Source organism: Pithys albifrons, chromosome 12 (assembly GCF_047495875.1).
Source record: "Pithys albifrons albifrons isolate INPA30051 chromosome 12, PitAlb_v1, whole genome shotgun sequence".
NCBI classification, from domain to species: Eukaryota; Metazoa; Chordata; class Aves; order Passeriformes; family Thamnophilidae; genus Pithys; species Pithys albifrons.
Genome location: NC_092469.1, coordinates 11,392,496 through 11,398,495, shown reverse-complemented (window position 1 = coordinate 11,398,495; position 6,000 = coordinate 11,392,496). Strand labels below are relative to the sequence as shown.

The 6,000-nt window shown below is 39.7% G+C and overlaps 1 long non-coding RNA gene across 1 annotated transcript in view; it reads right to left on the bottom strand.

Annotated features, from left to right (window-relative positions):
• Positions 1–1,463: 1,463 nt before the first annotated feature.
• Positions 1,464–6,000, bottom strand: part of LOC139677420 (uncharacterized) — a 28,208-nt gene continuing 23,671 nt past the window's right edge. The window contains exon 4 of the long non-coding RNA XR_011698862.1: positions 1,464–1,486. This is a non-coding gene — a long non-coding RNA (uncharacterized lncRNA). The remainder of the gene's footprint in view (positions 1,487–6,000) is intronic.

Below are 6,000 nucleotides of genomic sequence, written 5' to 3'. Positions count from 1 at the left end.
GAGAAAAGTGAGGGTTTTTTCCCAACACACAGAACAGCTGAAATGAGGAAAGGAGGGAGGACTAACATGCTTCTATCGCAGGGCTTCGCTCAGCCTGAAGACAACCTCTAACTCAAGAGACATTCCCTTCTTTCATCTCTCCCATTTTTCACTGACAAAGGCAACTGTAGGCAAACAAAGACAAGAAATGTAAAGCTCGATCCTTGAGCTGTTTCTTGATCCCTTCCCTATTTTTACCTCCCATCTTCTGTTTTCTCTTACAGACCCATCCTTTCCCAACAGCTCTAGGCACACATTTTTGCAGTAAATGAAGCTGATTGAGATCTTGCTGACCTAGGTTAAACACAGACTTGTGTCATGAAAGCCAGAGGAGCTGTATCAATATCAAACCAGTGTGAACAAAAGTAGAATCAGGCAAGTGGTATAAAGGTATGGAAACTTATATGTCCCAGTTGCCTTTTATTCACATCAGTTTAATGTTAATGAGGTGCCACTGGTTTCAGAGAAATGGCTCCTGACTTACAGAAGTAGAAGTAATTGGAGATGCCAACAGTGCATGTGTTGTTTGGCACTGCTCTCCTTATGTAGCACAGGAGGACAAGTGTCAGGAATGTCTTTCCCTTCCTGACCCTGCCTGAGCCCTCTGCCCTGCTCCCAACCGACATTATTCTTGCCCACCTGCTCTGGCAAAAAGCTCCTGCACACATGCTTGACATCAAGCACAGTGATGAGGTTCTCCCCATCCTTTGGCACCCCATCCCGATACGTGGCACCACATTTCAGGGTACAGTGACTAGCTCCAAGGCACAGCCCCTGTTTCCACACACAGCATATTTCCCAGTGAGTCAGTCTCAAGTGCCTATTTGTACCTAGTCTTGCTGCCAGGTTAAAGAGCAGTTACCCCAGGCAGAGGGAAAGAAATTTTTTACAGGTTTGTAATTCATTAAAGCACTGGACCTGTTCCAATATGAGTCTACTGTCAGGTAGAAGAGAAAGGAGACATGTTCAGACTGTGGTCTACAACAACACACCTGTAGTATTTGGAAACATATCTAGTGATTGAAACTATTTTCTGGGTGTTCTGCCTGTGCCAAGAGACTCAAGCACACACATTCAAGGTATGGTTCTTTTATTTCCATGATTCATGCTTGTGTCATTGCAAGTTTTAATGACAGATTTAAGAGGGTCACTTCAACCATGCACTATTAGACAAACACTCCTGAAACAAAAATATTCCAGCAAAGCACACAAAAAAAATATCACCTTAAATCTCTCGGGTGTGGTTCTTTGGTGCCTTATACTTAAGTGACTTCTGTGCATGGGAAGGAAAACATTTCAAGGATCCTTTTACTCGTACTGTAGTCACACATTTACCTGGTTGGAGAAAAGAGATCTTGTCTTTCCTCTTTTAGAAAACTTGTAAAACAGAATTGACAAGACTTCAGAGATTTTGGCCATGATCCAGAAATCAGTACATGGAAGATTCCTATTAATCAGAAATAAAAATTTTACATAGAAGACAGTAAAACTGTGTCCTCTGACAAAACTGACAACCATCTAGTAGGAGTTCACAGCATTGGCCTTCAAATGTCAACCTCAGTCGGCTGTTACTTTCCATAACAGCACTAAACAAGGTATTTCACAATAGAAATAAAATTTTTTTTGTTTATAAAATTCACAGAAAACTTTAAATTCCTCCTCTGTTTTCAAGAGGTGGCAGCATATGTGTGACACCAGAAGAAAATAAAGAAAAAAAAAAGTATGTGCAAAGTAAAGTTCACAAAATGCATGCAGATTGAAAATTATTGCATGTTTTGATTTTTCTTCTAATTCTTTATGTGCTACTGTGAAAATATCTCTCCAGTCCATCCAGTGTAAATTTGTACACACTTATTCAGAGTGATCTGTACAACGTATGACCAGTAACTATACTTGTAATATGTTCTTCAGAATAGTAGACAAAATAGTATCCTACAAGGCAGAAAGGTTGAAGCTAAAGTAAGGGGAAAGAAAAACCTTAAAATGAAAAATAGATTCTCTTGCTTCACCCAGGTTGTAGCTAAATGTACAGAGAGTAGAAGTCAGTCTCCCAGGAGTGTATCAAGTCAAGCAACATAAATGCAGCCTGAATGCACAGAGTGTCAGCAGCAATGCTGCCAATGTCCTATAATTACAAATCAGAAATGATGCCTTAGAAAACCAGTAGATGTTTAAGTTCAATTAATGTAAATGTTCTAGTATTTGTGAAGCTTGGATTTGAAATTCACACTCAGAACTTTTTTCCTACCCCTATGAAGCCTGAAAACATTTAGTAATAGCTAAGCTTCTCATATGACTCTACAAGCTAGAGAGTTTATAGAAAACATCAAACATAGAAAGCCTGAATGGGCAAAATGAGCAATTCCAAGACAAAAATTAAACAGGACGTGAAAGCCATTCTACCATGGCTGGAAAGACCCTGTGGACCTGACAAGAAATGATCCAATGGGATCAAGAGCCAGTCTGGGGCCAGCCATGCAAAATCACACAGTCGTGGGATGGCTGGTGTTCATCAGTCCTGGCCTTGGGTTGATGCATCTATTTCTGGTTCAGAAAATTTGGGCAAGTTTCTTGTGAGTAAATATAGGCCAGCTTGGAAGGAGGGCATTTCTGGATAAACATGCCCCATTTATAACTTCACCTGAGGTTAATTCTGTGTTGCTTCCTTACCAATGCAACCAGCACCACAAAAATAAAAGAAATACACTGGCAGCCCGAACATAAAGATTAGCACCCTTGGTCTCTCTGCCTTTCATTGAAAAACATAAATGCTATTTTTTTCTTTAATACACATCAGTCAATATATTTCCTTCAAATAAATTTCAGGAACCAGTGCTGTTATTACAGTCCATCTCCTAAAGAGAGACAGGAAACAACAGAAACTTGCTTCAGAAAACTAGCATGGTCAGCCCCCAGCCTTCACAGAGACATGTGTTGGACATTTTAAAATCATTTCAACAAACTTTTTTCTACACTGATCCAACACCACTGATTTCATGGGATTCCAGCACTGCAATGAATAAATCTTTCCCCAGTTACAAAATCACAACTGCTATTATTTGCCTGTAGTAGTTTACTCAAACTTCTTAAAAGTTCTTGGTATCTCAAAGAACTTTATTAACAATTTAATGGAAGAGAAAAATGAAGTCACTCTCTTTCTGAGGATGATGATCATGAAGTCAGCATTTACATGAAGAAATCATTCTCCCTGTCTCCATTCCCTCCCAGGTGCCCCCTCTCTCTGTAACACATGACAGCCTCCAGGTTGCTGCCCTGCTCATGGTTTCCATGCTCCAGCTCAGCTCCCACGCTCCCACACCCACATCAGGATACACCATTCAGTGATGAAATCTGCCATCACCAAACGCCATGGCAAAAACCCAGGCAGAAGCAAGGCAGGATTTCATTCCCATTATAGGTAGGAGGCTCTTTATGTTCCCCTTAGAATGCATTTGAACCTGCAGTCTCGATTGAAGCCTGTATCAGTGAGGCTCCTTGGTAAGATAATGCCCTAAATTTTCAGCCTACACCACAGGCAATGCACACAGTGTTGAGTTTCTCATATTACGGTCAGGTGGAAGCTCCCTGCACCCTCCCATTGCAATGCCCTGGAACAAAAGAGCTGAGAGTGGCTAATGACAGTCAGTCTTTCCTATCATCAGATTTGTAAGGTACACAGCAGGTCACTCAGCAGCTCCCAGCAGCACATTGTCAGTAAATAAATATATATATAGAACTATAAAGAATAAACCAAATTTTAATTTCTACTTTAGGAGCCAGAGCAAATGGCTCACTAACCAGGAGAGTTATGCAACAGTCGACATCTTTTTAAGTTGCAAATTACAAGACAGCACAACCACAACCATAAATATGTTCCTATCGTACTGAAAATAAGCTTTGCTTTCAATTAACTAGTTGTTAAAAGTACGTCTGTTTTTAAAGAACTGCCTTATGATTTGGGATATTTCTTCCTTGGCATTTTTAGCACATAAGAGTTTAAATTTAGGTTACAAAACAGCCAGCCTGATCTTTTCCCAGAGTTTTAAATCCTAGACAATTTCCACAGGACTCAGATGTTGCTCAGTGCTTTTGAAAACTGGACCACTTTGAATTTTAGGAACCTAACTCCCAGGTTCCAGTCCTGACAATCCTGAACTAGTAAGTTTCATAAAATAGTAGTTTTTCTTAAATACAAACAAGTATAGAAAAATCTTTCTGGAGTCAGATATATAGCCAAAAGTTTGAAATGCTTTGTGTCAGTAGTGCTTCAACGAACTCTACAGGCAAGTAGCACCAGCTATCAGAAAGAGTTTCAAAAAACACAAATCATCTGTTTTTCCATCTCTCCAAATGGAATTCTGAAATGTCATCAGTTTAAAGTTTCAGATGAGAAGATATTTTTATCCATTTAAGAAAAAAAATCCATTTCCCATGCATTAGATTCATGTGAAACTCTAATGTTAGAGGCTATGTCCATTCTGCTCACTGATATAAATTGTACCCTGACAATCCCAATGATGGGACTGGAAGTGTGTTGAAGCACCACAGCAACTCATAAGACAGCTCCTCAGTGCTATTCCTGCAGATAAGATATAATTTGTGCTCCCCTCAGGCACCAAAGGCAATGTACCAGTGCAGTAATCTTCTGAGTATCCCAACATTACAAATAATTGTAAAGACCTGCTAATATGGTTTAGTTCAGCAACTCTTCACAGTGCTGAGTGCTGACAGAAATGACAACTAAGAGAGTATTAAACAGCCTTTGGGATGTCTTGAAGGAGAAGGCTTGTGAAGCAGTTATTCCAAGGAACAAGTAGTAAGAAGCATATTGAACATTTCATAAACGTGGCCTCGCCAGCCCCATGTCCTGTTCATAGACCGTGCAAAAAATTGTGTTTTGAGTTTTTGTAAAACTCCCTAACAAATGGTTTAAGAAATACAATGGTGGAGTTACAGCACAGTCATAAATATGTTGTTTCTTTACTCCTGTTCCAATTTTGTTATTAAGCTGATATGTAGGTTGGAAAATGGAAGATTCAGTGAAATTGTGTATGCGTCTGAACAGTGACTTTTCATATTTTCTCAACCACTCATTCATGCCATCTGAACACTTTTACAGATACAACTCTGACCGAAAAAATTGCCATACTTGCCTGAAATAAGGTATTAATAACAAAGAAATATGTTACCCTTCTGCCATATTTACCTCTGTTCTTCCCATCCTCCGTAACTTACACATATTTCCCCTTGTAGCCACAAATTTAGTTGAACTAACTCTCATGAGATTAAACAATTCAACACACAGGTATGTTTTAAATGTGCTTAATCATAGAGATAGAGAAAAAAAATCACAGCAAAATTTCATCAGCATTAATAAAAACAGACTTTCTGATGCACTGTGTGAGAAGCTACAAGCTACGTGGCCTCATGGCTGTCTGGTCCTAACTGCTGGCTCTCAGCAGTTGCATGCAAAGCAGGTGGTAGCAACTTCCTTTAATAGGTTTTGTTTTAAGTCTCAAGGAGTTAAAGACTCTTGTGGGACAAACTAAGGAATTTGATAGAAGAACTAGAATAGCAGTTGATAGAAGTATTTAGAATAGCAACTAGTGCAGGGAAGACTGTTTATGCCAAGGAACAAGTGATGCTGAAGTCAGAACTGACAGAAAAACAGAAAAAAAAAACACACAGAAAAACTGACTCAGATGTCCCCTGTGTTAATTGCACTGAAATTGATGATGCAAAGTAATCAAGGGGAAAAAGCGCTTTATATTAGTTGAGGTGATATTTCATCCCTTCTCCCTCAGATCAGAGCCAGGGTGTGCTGTGCCTCCTGATTCCTCCAGCAGAGCCCTTTTGCCATGCTGAACTTTACAGTGGGGGAGTTATTTGGTACCAATTTCTGCCAGTGAAATGCACAGGAAAGCATTCCAGCATTCCAGCACTGGTACCCAGATTCACCAC